The sequence below is a fragment of the Chanos chanos genome, chromosome 1 (assembly GCF_902362185.1).
Source record: "Chanos chanos chromosome 1, fChaCha1.1, whole genome shotgun sequence".
Lineage (NCBI taxonomy): Eukaryota > Metazoa > Chordata > Actinopteri > Gonorynchiformes > Chanidae > Chanos > Chanos chanos.
The window spans coordinates 10,159,673-10,175,404 of NC_044495.1; positions in this window are offsets into that span (position 1 = coordinate 10,159,673).

Below are 15,732 nucleotides of genomic sequence, written 5' to 3' on the forward strand. Positions count from 1 at the left end.
AGTCTCTGTACTGTCCTAAATCCCTGTTATTACATGACTTCTGCACCAGTTCAAGTGTCTCCTTTGGAATATAACATGAGTGGAGGCCCTCACCCTTTTTTCGGGATTCTTCTATAACTGTGCAATCTCCCTGCTGACACTAGGAGTCGCTGAAGTTCGATGATGGTGAGCATCCTCTGTCTGGCAGACCTAGACGGTGCTCAGTTAAATTTAATCACATTAGTGTCATGTCTCACATTGTATGAACTGGGATACATGAAGTGTTTGGGATGAAGATGAAATGATATGATCAGAGAACAAGCCTCTCTCTTTTGCTCTACATGCTGGTAAGAATGAGTTGGCAAGGACAAAAAGACTATCAGACAAAATACATTTCTAAAAAGTGTGTAGCAGAAAGTACATTGTACCAGTTGAGCAGAATTACGTCTGATGTGTTCATGATGGCCATTGGACAGTTTGGAGAAATTGGTCTCATGTTTTTACATGAATTGCTTCTCATTTTGTCTGACAAGAGACTCCTAAAAACATGACAGCTACAGCAGGTGAAAGCAGACACTTAAAAATTGCTTACATGAGGAATTTGTTGACAGTATTGGGATTACGTGATGACTGGAGTTGTGTGTGTGTGTGTGTACAAGGTGTGTATGCAGTCTTGACAGATTATTCAGACAAAAGGCCTGTTATCACTGCTTTGGGCTATGGTCCTGAGAAGGATAGTATTAGTCTGAACTACAGTACCCAAGGATACACTGTGGAAAAACCTCCCTTATCCTCGTTATGACATGAAGATGGGACTGTACAGAGAGAACTTCTTGTATAGAGGAGATCTTGTTCTCAGACTCTGTAATGAGCCTAATCATTTTAACTGGTACCCCCTACTCGAGTAAGTGCAGTATTTTCAATAGTTCAACCCAGACTCATTAATGCCAATTCTACCCGTCTAATTTAACCAGCTGAGAGTGTGACTATTCAGAAAGGTCTGTTCATTCATCCTTTGAAGAACTGCAGAGCTGAATGGTTTGCTTGAATACGTTTCTCCTAGAGAATTCTCCTTAGAAAGAGCCGGGATAACGGAAAGAATGGAAGCGGTGAGAAAGTTTGGCCGCTCATTTCCAATCGAGGACTATTTCTAGGAACTAAGAGCTCAATGTGCATGAATCCTAAAGAAGTACTTCTCAGAATTTTCTGAATGCAAATCTGTCTTCCAAATCATTCTTGCAATTTCAAGGAACTTGGTGTTTGGAAGGAAGTTTTTATTGGAAGAGTGTTGCTTTAGTGCTGGCACAACTGATTGTATTGAGACCAGGCAACTTGTGTCACTTGGTTCATTTTGATTGGGACTGAACTCGGAGACAGACAATATCAAACATACTGAATTTCAATCAATGTAAGGGTGACCACCAAAAATCTTGGTTGGTTCCTCAATGTACAAATGACTGTGAATTACTGTAGTGGACTGGAGAACCTAATGTTAGGTCATGCGAAGATTTTTCTACAGTTCACATGGTTTTTATGGCTAAGATATCCTTGTTTATAACTAGAGGAATTTTGTGGATGCACTGCTTGCTAAGTGTCCCATTACCAAAATAAAGGGTGTAAAAAAAATCACCTGAGTGCCTTTGAGGGGCTGGTGTTTCATGGTGAATACACATTATTTTCTGACAGCGCACAAATAATAGTTTGATTTAATGTGAAAGTGACGACTGCAGTACTGCAGTGGGCTCAAGCTCAGACACTATGACAAGCCATATTTTAAACAGCTGCAACAGATGAAATTTACAGTTATCATGTAAAACGTCATAGATGCTTTTTGCAGGGGGATAATATCCTTTTCTACAGTTGAGCAAAATCTTGGCGTATGTTGATATAGGAATGGTACATTCATACCACTTACACACGAAGAATATCAGATTTTAAATTGCACTTTTATCAAAAATACAAAACAAGAAACAAAGGCACCTTTGCTGAGCCTTCGCTCCTTTCCGCACAGGAGCTGAAATGTGCCTCAGGTCTTTTCTCCCTTTCTTCAGTGGCCAAAACATTTCATATGTTACCATAATCACTTAAAAAATTGAAACGACAAAGAGATAAAGAAAAAGGGCCAAGTCAAGCTATCGAAGTTTATTGTATTTTCTTACAACGATTACATAGATATCCAAGACAATGAAGATTTTTGAAAGTAATAGCTTTGACCTTGAGTGAAATTAATGCTCTTTCTTCTTTAGTGAGGTGGTTTCAGTTGACATCAGGTGCAACAATTATTGATCCTGGAGCCATTCCTCTGGAATGATACTATCTAAAACGTTTCTCAAATTCTTTGTTTTATCTTTTTCCATACAGATATAAATCTTATGGGGTTATGATGTACATTGCAAGTAATCTTCCCTCAGGGAGATGGTAGCGGTGTAAGATAAGTGATGTGACCTCAATTTTTTTTTTTTTCCCCCCAAAAGTAAGGTCTATGAAATTTTGAGATATTTATTTTGATTTATATATTGGCAAGATCCCACAGCAGACATCTGAACAAAGGCCAACCTTCATGTGGCTGAGAAAATGCACTTTTTGTTTTTTCTCCTTCTAATACAGACTTGGCAGTCATTGCCTGGAAAGCACCATTGCTTTGTACATGCTTAGTTCCACGGAAACACAACATGTTTATGTGTCACGGACTGCAGGTGAGACTGGATACATGTGCAATTAAAATTATTCACTGAAGTTCGGGGTAACACAGAATACAGGACCGGGTACAAAATGCCAAGACAAACCGGCAGTCTAACAACTAGTGTCAAGAAGTCAGAGAAACAGAGCTTGGTCTCTTACAAAGACTTTGCAAAGGAAACAAGGAAATGGCTCTGGTATTTACACAAAACAAAAGGATCTGAGGAAACTAGTGAAAGTTGGGGAAAACTAAAAAAAACAAAACAGAAACAGGTGCAAACAATAATTGAATGACAGGATGATCAGCCCAGCGATCAGTAGGCCGGCAACGCCGAAAGCCAAATGGTGGAACCAGACGGGAGGAAGAGACAAGGTCGTAACATTATGAAAGATATCATGACTGTCCAAAAGAAATATTTGCACTGATGCATGAAGTCTTGTGCAACAGCATCTTTACGTGCATGTCAAATCATGGGAAAAGATAAAATGTGGGAATAAACCCAGGCACCTGCATATTTTAAAAACAGGAGGGAGCATTATGTTCAGTTGTTTCTGTAAGCACTTTAGAGAAATGTAGTGAGGGAAAAAAAATACAAATGTGGTTGTTGCTTAATTATTTGAGAGGATGGAAATGTTGGGATATAAACATGGACTGCAGTCTTGCCTAATGAGGGTCTCTTTAAAATCTGCTATATGGCATGAATGAATGTGGATGGAACGACAGAGTATAGAGGGCTTGCTTACATACTTATTCCAATTTATACTGTATCCATAGACCGCTGTAACAGAAGTTTTTCTCTAAATTCTTCCATTCTTTAAAATATGACAAAAATTCAGGGAACATCAGGTGGTGGGTCATCGGATAGTGCAAATGACTGGATACAGAATGTTGAAGAGCTATAATATCAAAAAAGGGAAGAACAGTGAAGTGCAGAAAAAAGGAATACACCAGCTAAATACTGTCCTTGCTTTTGTCATTCCTCTGTCATTCCTCCAAGTTCATTTCTCTCACACAACATCATCTGACCATTTTAATTTAGCAAAGTCAGAAATAAAGCCAGTTTAGCTGTCATTAACTATGCTCAACATTGCTTAACATTGCATTTCTCAAAATGACTGCTCTATAGTTGCCATCGCAGACTGAGATATTAAACCTTTCTCAGTTCTTTGAATCAGATTACAACAATCTGTAAGATTGAAATGAGTTCGTGGTGGGTACAAAAGTTATTTACCAAGCTTTGATTTAACAGACTGTGATGGACTGGTGACCTGTCCAGGGTGTTTCCCTGCCTTTCACCCTATGAGCGCGGGATTGGCTCCAGCACCACCCACGACCCTAATTAGGATAAGCGGCTTAGAGAATGAATGAATGAATGAATGAGTGAATAATTTAACAGGAACTTTATGTCATACCTACTAAGGCCATCAAATGGTGCTATTTTCTCCTGTGTTAGGACCCCCACAGACTTCACAGTGATGAAACAAAGAAACCATGAGACTATTTTGTAGCGATAGCGCCGCTAAGAAGTATATTGGTTATTGTTTTGTTCATCTTGTTCTTCTCTTAAAGCAGTTCTGTTGTTGGGCATTTGGTGCATTTCCAGGTGATGAATGATTGCTGAGTATGATAGTATCCTTAGAGATGATAAACACAGGAATAACAAACACCAAAATTTAGACTTGCCAAACGGTGGCCTGGTAATGCCAAGGTCTACCTCAATCAGGCCTGAATCAAGTCGAACCAGTAGAGGGTGCTACAAAACAAGCGTGGTTTTTGACATTGGCAAATGGCTTCAAAACAGCTGCTTTAACATAAATCTCCACTACAGATAGAGGTGCTTTTCTTGGCCTTGAGTTTTTTAGTGTTTTTTCTTTTCTTTTCTTTTCTTTTTTTTTTTTGTCTTATGTAGGTCATCTGGATATTGCGTTAGCGAATGGGTCAGAAGGCTTGTTTTAATTCATTTCTGAGTCAACTCGTCTGCTCTTAGCTGTGGATCTCTATGGAGGATGATGAACGAAAACAAAAACCTCAGCCAGGAGAAGCATAGACCTGAAGCTCTGAGATCCTGCTGGAGGGCAAACCACCATGTTAATGGCATTTCACTGGCTTGGCATGCAGGGTATGAGATGTGTGTTGTGGCCCTGATTTACTGTGCCGGGTGTGGACTGGAAAAGCTAAGAGCAGGTGCTGCCAAGCTTACTGGCGTCACTCTCAGAGTTGGCGGGAACAAGCAATTGTGTGTGTGCGTGCGTGTGCGTGTGCGTGTGTGTGTGTGTGTGTGTGTGTGTGTGTGTGTGTTTGTGTGTACGTGTTTGTGTGCATGTTTTGATCCAAGTATGTTCAAATGTCATGTTGAACAGGCTGTCTGTCTCTCTGTCTGTTAGTTTGCAGTCTGTCTGGCATAGAGAGCAAAAGGTCAGGGGCCTAAAATTGCTGTGTTCATCATGGCATGATCTCTGTTTAATGTCTGCTACCTCTCTGCACACTTCAAGACATACAAATATTTTTGGAACAATTTGACATTTCCTCATTTTCATCCAAAGCAGCTGGGTGTAAGCACTTAAACCCCTAAGATTCTGACCTTTGACACCTTTTTTTAAGGAATGTAAATTCCACAAAGGACTGACAACTTCAAATATGTGAACACTGTTTATTTTCCTTAAGTGTAAGGTGAAAAAAGGAGATTTTGTTCAAATGTCAATCCTCTTACGGCCTGATCAATCTGCCTTTTGCTCAGACCTCCAACCCTCTTCCTCCACCCTTAACCTCCACCATTACATCCATTCATCACCCTGTTTGGCCTCTCCTGCTCCATCATGAGGACGTGTAGGACTGCATGACTTCATGCCAGTCTCTGTATGTCTTGAATGAGTGAGACAGTCATATATCCTTCATTCATGTATGACCAGTCCAGTTTTTATAGCAGTTTATTTACTTGTGGGCATCAAGGTGCCAGGTATCAATCATTCTCTGCAGTGTACATGACCTAATGACATTCTTTTCACAGCACAAACTCAGTTCAGACATTATGAAGTGCTTTACAAATCTTGAACTATTTTTTTTTTAAATTATTTTAAAGTTATCAGGAATACAGTGTGACCTTGAGAAAATGAGAAAAAAAGCGAGTTAAAATGTCAATTGAATAGTTGTTTTGTCTTTTTTGTTAATTGTGACAATGTGTCATGCTGGCTTGTACAGACTGTTAGAGCACCGATGCCTCGGGAACTGTCAGAAAGATGCCTACTGTTTATTGGGGACTGCTCTATTTCTGCTTGGGCGAATTGACCCTGTGATGGCTATTCACAGGGGTGATGTTTTTGAAGGCTGACCGCAGACCAGACACTACCCTACTGAGTGAATGTAATCATTGCTTCAGAAAAAAAAAGAGGGACCAGCCTCATTTTGTACCGGTAAGCTCAACAGTTCATATTTTGGAACAGTAGCCATTGTGGAAAGGTCACTGGAGTGGTCCTTGCTCTCTCGCCGCTCTTTGGCGTTTGACAAAAGCTCTCCAAGATTGAGTCTTAGCGAGGAGAGAGGTAATCTAAGGAACTACAAAACCTCTCAGAGGAGGTCAGAGTTTATCTTTTCCTTTGAGGATGTGAAGGGAGGTGATTTCTTTTTTGTTGTGTGTATTCGTATACATTTATGTCATAGTGTAGCTTAGCTGTCATAGGCAGCACTTTTGTCTGACTTGAACTGACTTCAGGGACACTGAGGGAAACTCCTCAGCCAAACAATCATTGTTTAACATGACTGCCCAAATTTGAGAAAAGTCATTTTAAAACCCCAAAGAGATAGAGAAGAGCTGCCTTAAACCATAATGGGACCTGGTTCTTAACCCCTCCTCTTTTCCTTCTGAAGAATGAATTGAAAATATTGACCACTGAACTGAGTTTGGGGAGTCAAACCTTACGCAGGTCTTCAGGGGCTACTCATCATACCATATTTGAGAACTTCTCTAATGTTTTCAGTCTCTTAAAACAAACAAAAACCTTTTTATTGTTGTTGTTGTGCTGTTCTCAGATTTTAAAAAATGTCATATTTCCAGTGGCATCTGGTGTTCAGCTTACTATACATTCTGCTCAGAATTGGATAGTATCAAGTGAATTTCAAGTGAAATTATTGGCTAGGCCTTTAGAGATTCTCTAATCTTCTGCAAAAAAGATGAGGGACAAGTTCACACATGTTCAGGATTTCACTGAGCTCAGTTGAATAGCAACTTAGTGTTGGTGAATGAAAATAAATGTTTTGTCTTGTTCCTGTCATCCAAACCCACCTCCAGATCGAAATTAAGGTCTTTCTTTCAATTTGATCTTGTGTCAGACCTTCCATAAATAAAGTTTTATCTGATAGGACTGCGTGAACGTCTGCCCTGGTTTGATATTAACTGTTTTAATGGCTCATCTAATCTGGACCTGGTGAAATGATCCCAGTGCCAGCTGGTGACGCCGTGATCAGAGGTCAGTCAGACGTAAGCAGTTATTCTGGTTCTTCCAAAAATTTTTTGCTTAGTGGATTTTTCGAAAGAGTAAAATGCCAGTCTGCACATGTGATAAGACAAAGATAAAAATAATATTTAAAAAAATGAACTCTTACTCAATATTAACTGAATCATACAAGTGTTTTCATTGGCTTCTCGGAGAATGGTACTCCAAATTTCCCCATTTAATGCGAAAAACGATACAACAGGCTGATCCAGGAGAAATTCTAATGAATGCTGGAATGCTTTTCTTACATTTAATAGCAGTGATGGATTTAAGGGCTGTTTTCTGTTTTCCTCATTACCAGATAGAGCCGACCACATCATCACCCCTGGTGTGTGCAAAGGAAACGACAGTTGCATGCTGGGAGCCGATGTGGCAAGGCCAAATTTTACAGCTTAAATCACTAGTAGTAAATTAAGCCCTGTCTTTGGCGTTACAGCTGAAGAATATTAATGAGAAATTCAGTATGTACCTGATGTTCATCTTCAATGTTTTATGAACAGAAAAACATGAGTTTTACATCTTAAGTGATTCCCAGTGTTAAGTCGGTTATGGGACAGTGGTTATAACGATGATGAAATATGAACTACCACATGTAATTATTGGCAGGATCAATGGGATAAAGTGAGTTGTAAAACCACAAAATGCTTGTTTATACCAAAGTATATTGGCAGCAAAAGGATGTTTTTTTCTTTTCTTTCTTTCTTTCTTTCTTTCTTTCTTTCTTTCTTTTTTTTTTTCATGTGAAGTTCAAGACAGCCATTAAAGTGGTTTGACAGCAATTATGGTAGCCTAAGTACCGAAGAAGTGTTTTGGGCAACATTTGTGCCGGGCCAAATACTAAAATAATTTTTACATGCAAGTCATATTGAAAAATGTAAAATGTCTCTCATACAATTACTATTTTGGGCTGTCTGTAATTCACCATAGAGATATGCTTCTTAAAAGACAAGAGACTCGATATGGGATAGGCAAATTGTTTGCTTATGGTATAAATCTCAGTCAGTAAGAGTATGCTTGCCACTTTACTCTAAAGGATACGACTGAGTCTGTATATAGACAGAGATGTTGGGCAGATGGGAAACATTCAGAGAATGTCATTTCTATCATAGAGAGATCTTAATGTGTCAGGGCACATCAATATTGAATTGCTCCTGTCTATGATTTAGCCAATTTTACAGAAAATAAAATTATTGCTTTGTCAAAAGGTTTAAACCTATGCTTAATATACCAAGCCTGATATACCGGATTTACTTATCAATGTTTTATTTTAATGACATCTAGTCAAATTGAAATTAAACTATTAATAACATCAACTAAGAAAAAGTCTCCATCATGCTTCATTAAATCTACTCTGAGACATTTCTGTTAACAAAGTAATCTTAAACGTAAATCAAACGTCTGTACTTTCAGTGAACCAGGTTTATTAATCGGTGGCTTTGCCTGACTTTGAGGTTTTGTCGGACTAACCAAAATGTACTTCATACAGTCATTTTATGGTGTTGATAGTTCTGTTCCTTTTGGAGCTAAAGGGGATTTCATTTGGAAGCTTTTGAAGTGATTTGTGTTTTCTGCCAAACTTCACCTGGGAAGAGAAAAGCCCTTTGTCAGAGAATATATTATATCACGAATGACGCCAGTGCTTAAGAGCTTAACTATGGCTTCATGTTTCTCTCACTCACTTTTCTCTTTAGTGCTGAATAGAATAAAACACCCATACAACACAAAGGCTTATTCCCTATTCAATTAGTTTTGTGTGTGCGGTCAGAGTTTGTGTTAACATTCTGATCTGGTGGTAATTCTCCTATATTCTGGTAAAACCCAGATTATTTTGAAATTAATGGATATTTACTCTCATATTCATTGGTGGAACTTCAAAGCCAGGCTTTGGTGGCTAATGCACAAAGCAAGGCACTCAGATTAAGACTTTCCATGCAGGCATCAGTAGATTAAATATCAGGTTCAATCCAATTAGGGGTTCTTTTTTAATCCTTAATCCAGTCTGATGGCTCATTTCACCCAGTTTTTTTCTCAAAGCAAAATACAATTTTAAATCAGAGGAGAGTATTACCATATCAAAAGTCACATTCCTGCTGTGAAAAACAGTTTTTGAAAAAGCCCTTATTCTGTTGAGAAATGGACATTTCTCAGTCTTTATTTGTGAAGTATATAAAAGCGGCCTGCAAACCCTCTCTCAATTTCAGTATTGGTTTATCGAGCATCACCAGAAACATGACTTCATTTTAGTTTCTGAATTTAGTTTTCAGGTTGCTTTGGGTTCACAACACTGCAATCATTTTTAGCCAGCATCTCTCCAAAAGAATTCATTTTTGAGATGCACTGCAGAGGTGGTACATGACCACAATTCAGATGTAAACACAGTGACAAAGTTATGCAGCTAATACACATGATGAACGTGCTCCGAGGGGCCTTAAATAATTTATTAAATTGAGCTAATGTTGGCACGTATTTGACCATTTTCAGATGAATAGATTACAAAAAAATGTCTCAAATGGATACGTGTGCTCTCTCACCCTTCACAATAACCATTTTGTCTCAAAGTCATAAAAAAAGCAATGGCTCACCAAAACCCTTAAGTATTACCATTGATGCAAAATAAATAAATAAATAAATAAATAAATAAAAATTAATAAAAAAAGAATGCATGCCAAAACTCTTAAGTTTTGCCACTCACGCCAAAAAGCTTTTATTGCTGTAGTTTCCTACCCTGTTGTTTTTGTACAACTGCAATATTTATGATCTCACTTTATTGGAATGAAACAAGATCCATTGGCCCATTTAGACTGTGTCAATGAGACTCAGTCCAGTTCAGTCCACTGCTGGCTCTGACAGCCACTCTAATGAAGGAATACACTGTACCGAGGGATGGCATCTCCACACCAGCACAAAAACAAAGAGAAAAAAAATGAGAGGAAAGTAAAAAAAAAAAAAACACCCTCGTAACAACATTCTCAGAAAAAAAAGAAAAAAAAAACTGGAACAAGTGAACGATTCACTTCACTCAGCAGGCTGAGACTGCTTTGGCAGCAGCGTTCACCATTTTATTCCCATGAATAAAACAGAGGGGTATTGTGACAATAAAGCACACCCAACATTTACAAGACATCACTGTCAATAATTGTCTGTATGAGTTCAAAGATAGCCCTCTTTTGAAGAAAACGGATACATATTTGATTAAAGTGGAACAGAAAAATCTGTTTGTTGAGTCTCTGTGTGACTTTTTTTTGTCATCTTTTTTCATTATTTCTTTCACCAATCATGTTTTGTAAACAATGTACATTGGGGTCAAAAGCAGCAGTGGAATCTGTTAGTTTAAAAAAAAAAATCACATTATCTATGATTTTTTGACTCTATAGGCCAAGACAGAAGGTTTATCTAAACACTAGCGAGGCATAAGATACCAACTCTCTGCCAAGATGTTAGAGATTTGTTGGACCTCATGCTTTTCAAGGTACCTCTGGGATACTACATCACTCGCTCACTAGCCAGTTGTAGTGAACAAGTCGAGTGCTAATTCTGAGTACTACAGCGAGTACTAAACCATCTGTGTTACTTCATTTAACTCCTGCCCATTTCTGACATTATAAATTCTTTTCTGTAATGAAGGAAGGAATGTAAACCGATACTTTAAGGCTGACAGAAACTTACTGCTCCAATAATAAGTTCCGCTGAAGTTAATTTGAGCGAATAATTCAATGGTAACAGTTTTATTAGTGTGTGTTCTGTGTCCTGGTTACAGAATTGTGCTCATGGCTATAATGAGATCATTCTCTCCATGTTTCTAAAAACTAATCCTCATACCACAGATGTACCTTAACAATGTATAACCATTTACATCTGTACTTGTCTAGGTACATTTAATGCATGAGAAAATTATGAATGTACAGTGCAGAGTAAACATGAGAGTAGATTTTTTTTTATTCCAAGATTGTAAATCCATGGTAAAGTGATTTTTAACAAACTGGACATTATCCAAGTGACACGTGGCAGCATGTTCAACAAAATACATAGAGAAAGCTAGACTTCTTTTTTTCAAAATTTCCCAGTTAACGACCCTGTAATAGTGTCCTCCAGAACCAGACATACTTGTTGGTGGATCTCACTGACCCAAAAATGAGTTTGAATCAAGTATTCAGCATAGAACATTCTGTCCAATGCAAATATTTGTGAGTATCAAGGGTTCAGCAAAACAAGTCTTCTGTGATGAAACTGTGTTAATGATAATTTGAATGAATCCTTTGAAAAGAAACAAGTAAGTTTAGGAACAAGAATGACATTTTGAGTATGAAAGTTACATACTTCTTGTCTTGCTAATCCAAGAATTTGGCATGTGTTTCAGGCTGACTGGGTGGGCGATGGAGGTTCCTTTAATCCATGTCTGGACAGAAGCAGAGACGAGACTTTGTTCTAATTCATGCCTCGGTGCCAGCTCATTAGTCTCCCATGCCAAGTTATCAGTCATCTGGGTGTCAAATGATCACGTTGATTACAGAAAAATGAACTCAGTAGGTCAGTGATTTCCTCAGGGGTGGATCTGGAGTCATGTAATGGCTTTTTAGATGCATAACGATAAAGAGAAGGCAAAAAAGAAAACTCCATCTTTTGTGTTTCTTTGTTTGTTTGTTTGTTAATTTCCGAGTATTTGTGTCCTGTTTCTCGGTTTCACACTTGTCTATGCTCACCCCCATGTGATTTCTAATTATTATGTAAGGTTACTGCTGTCCCTTTCATTGTCACATATTTACTCAGCCAGCTACATTTTGTAATTTAGTGAAGTTACGTAAGTCTAGCAATAGGCAACAGCAGGTTACTGGCACAGGTATATCTGAACTGTCAAGCATGGGTCAATAACAGAGATCATAGTAACTTGAATTCTTTGTAGTGGAACTCGGTAGGCTTCATTCAGTATATGCCAAAGGCTGGACACTATTCAAAATATACATGACCTTGCTTACACACCCTACACATGTATTCACTTAAATCTGTTGAACTCATTCTTAGCAGGCAAGAAAAGCACTGTCAATCTTAATGTTCTTGTTGGACGAACATTTTATGCTGTACTGTTACAGGGAATATGCAGCTAGATTGAATTTGGAAATATGTTTTATGAACCTCTTATGAAATAAATGCTTGCATGTGATATGCTTTAGAGAGAGGTCAGAAACTTTTTTTCCCCCCGTAAAACATCATCACAGCCCACTTGTCATATCCAGTGAGACTAACTTCCACCTATTAATACTCTGAATGAAATGAATATCTTCCCATCTTGGAACACTTTTTTTTTTTTTTATGAATCAACATTTTCCATGGAAACACTGGGATATCCTGCAGGTGCCCCTGCTAGTCTTGAAACAGGATGGTACTTGTCAAGGTCATACCAACATGATTTCTGTTGCATGTAGCCCATCTATGGTTTGTCTGTTAGAGTGTCTAGAGTGAGACCCTGTGTTTGCTAAGTACACAGTCAGCAGTGCAGCCATAGTTTGTTCATGAGAAAAGTCCCTGTTAAACTTAAATCTTTTCAGAGAACGAATAAAGTTCCATGAAATTCAACCATTCTGGGAAACACTTAGTGAGTAGGATGTAGATTTTTTTTAGATTGACCGTTTGAGATTTCATTAGACAACCTGAGTACTGTTTTACCTCGTGGCTCTTGGAACGAGGGGCAAAAAAAAAACAAACAAAAAAAAAACGACAAAGAGAAGTTGTGCGCCATATGACCTTGGGTAGAATGCCACTGTGTATTTTAGCAAAATATGATCCATGAACACGTGTGTTTGCGCTGAGTTTAAAGCATGATTGTTATGCTATGCTATGCAAACAATAACAATCCAGACATATTTGACATGCTTATGTTTAACTCAGCTACTCTGATAAAGAGTGGGGAATTCCACAAAAAAATGAAGCTTTCTCTGTACTTACTGATTTTTGTTCAATAAGGCAAACAGTGGCTAATCTTTGGTAGTATTTTTTGCAGCTAGCAAAACTGTTTTGTAATAGTTTGAGAAACAGAACACAAACAAAAGATAAAAAGCAGAATATTCACTTTGACTTACTCAGCAGTGTCCACATATATTTTCATGTACTAACTGTACAGATGTATCATTTTGATGTCTGGTTTTATTCCTGTGTTTACCGACGACACTTAGAAAGCTAACAGAAAACTGATTCGGTTTATCCATTTACTCAGAAGTTGTAATTCCTTACCTTACCTGTCATTTCTCTCTGTGTTTTACTTCCAATCTGATTCTGTACTGACTTCCACAGCTCTCCCTCATTTTATATAATTCTGATCAGTTAAAAGCTAGGAGAGGCAGAGGCCCATCCTGATAACCTGTTTAAACTCACTCACTAACTCATTATCTAAGCCACTTATCCTAATTAGGGTCGCGGGGGGTGCTGGAGCCTGTCCCAACGCTCATTGGGTGAAAGGGAGGGAAACACCCTGGACAGGTCGCCAGTCCATCGCAGGGCAGACACACAGACAAACACATTCATGCAGGTGCAATTTAGTATCTCCAATTCGCCTGCCCTGCATGTCTTTGGACTGGGGGAGGAAACTGAAGCCCCCCCCCCCCCCCCCCCCCCCCCCCCCCCCCCCCCCCCGAGTCCTATCCAACGGCATGGATGCAGACAATAAAACAGACAGCAAAGTTGATATAGTTATATTCCAGTTTCTCATGAAATTCTCCTTCTTTGAGAAAATGGCCTCTTGAGACATGTTTGTTAAAATGCATGTTACCCTGGGAATTTGGCAATCCCACTCTTGGAGAGGATGCAGCAAGCCTGATTGCCAAAGAAATGTAATTTCCTGCTGAAATCAGGCTTTGACCCCTGTCTGGAGGGCCACTTCACAATGGCAAGGCAAGAATGAGCAAGGGCAGCCAGTGACCACGAATGGCCAGACAATGTTTATAACATGAAATGGTATTTATTGCAAATAAGCGTGTCATAGAGAGACAAGACAAAGTACACTAATAAGATTTAGTTCAGTCTGCACACAGGGGCTTTGAACTCATTGTCAGTGGCATAATTATTTGTGGTCATATCAGCGTTGCCCTGTCGTTCAGACACTGTGCTAACTCATGCATTAGGTTTCTAATTGAGACTTAGATTAAAGCGTTGTTTTGTCCTGCTCATTCACGTCCAGTAGATTTTGAGATGCTGTGCGAATATGTTGCAGGTCATTGCCGCTGATGGGAATGAGTCGCAGAGTTTAAACCTCGATGTTTCCTTCTTGCCCTAACGTACCACTGTCTATACATTACGCTGTCGAAGAACAACACTAGCCTGTCAAACTCAGCAAGCCCAGGGTCTCTCCGTTGTATAAGTGCAATCCAGTGATCCAGTTGTGTAAGTGTAAGTCATACTATTTTCAGAACTGCACAAATATGAGGCAGTGAGTAGTGGGTCCCAGATAACAGTGTAAAAAATATAGGAGAAAGGGTACTTTTTTTTAGACACACGGCTGCCTCTGCTTTGTTTGGTATGGAAAGGTCATATTTGCTATATCATTGTGTTTACCATATCATCATGTTTACCACTTCACTGTCTGATTTTATCTGGTGTATTTTCTCATGCTACTGCATGCATGCTGTTCAGTAAAATTGGTTTTGTCAAGCAGATTTTATAGGAATTGCACAGTGAAGTTACAATTTGATTTTTGACAGCTAAGCTGATTCAAACAGAAAGAGCCAGACAAAATGGGACAAAATTTTTGAATTCCATTTGTCGCACGATTTCATCATCATGGTGGTGTTTTTTTTTTTTTAAGTATTAAAGTATAAATGTTTAAAGTATTAAAGTATATGTTAAAGTGTAATCAAGAAAGTGAGATAAAAAAAATGACACTGGATGCAGTTGGAGATGAGATCAGCAGTAATAACGCACATCTCTTAACCTAAACTAAATTCATAATATTGCAATGGAAAAAAAAAATTGTGAAGTGTTTAAATTTGTTTGTTTGTTTTTAGTTCTGTTGCTGTCATATAAGTGAATATCACAATCATCTAGAACTAGCATTTACTGCTCTAAACATACTGACTGACACAGCCCTATGGTCTATGAAACAACAGTTTAAAGTCTTGTTTTTATGCTTGGGGTTTCAGGTTATAGGTCCCAGTTACTGCTCTGACACCTTTTGTAGGCCACATACACTTTCACTTACTAAATAGTAAGAGCAAAGGCCACACAGTGTGATTTTTGAAGGTCTGTTTGTGGCCGTGTTTGAAGATTTTTCCACCAGACAGTGTTTACTCTTCCTGGTAGTGCTGTTGCCAGCTAGAGGCAGCTTGCTGTTTAAACTAGATAATGGAGAGGTGTTACCTTTCATCTCAAAATAGAGAGCTGAGTCTTTTTTTAATATCCAAAATATGGTTTAAACGTCTGGGTATGTTAAGGAGAATTCTACTCTATGGGAAAATGCTATTACAAGTGTTCAGCTGGGCCTTACTCAGAGATGGAAACTCTTATGTTTGGATTAGGAATGGGCTTAGAAAATCATACTAGTGTTTGATAAAATAGTTCAAACTGTTAAATTGTATTCAAGAAAATACCTGAACTATT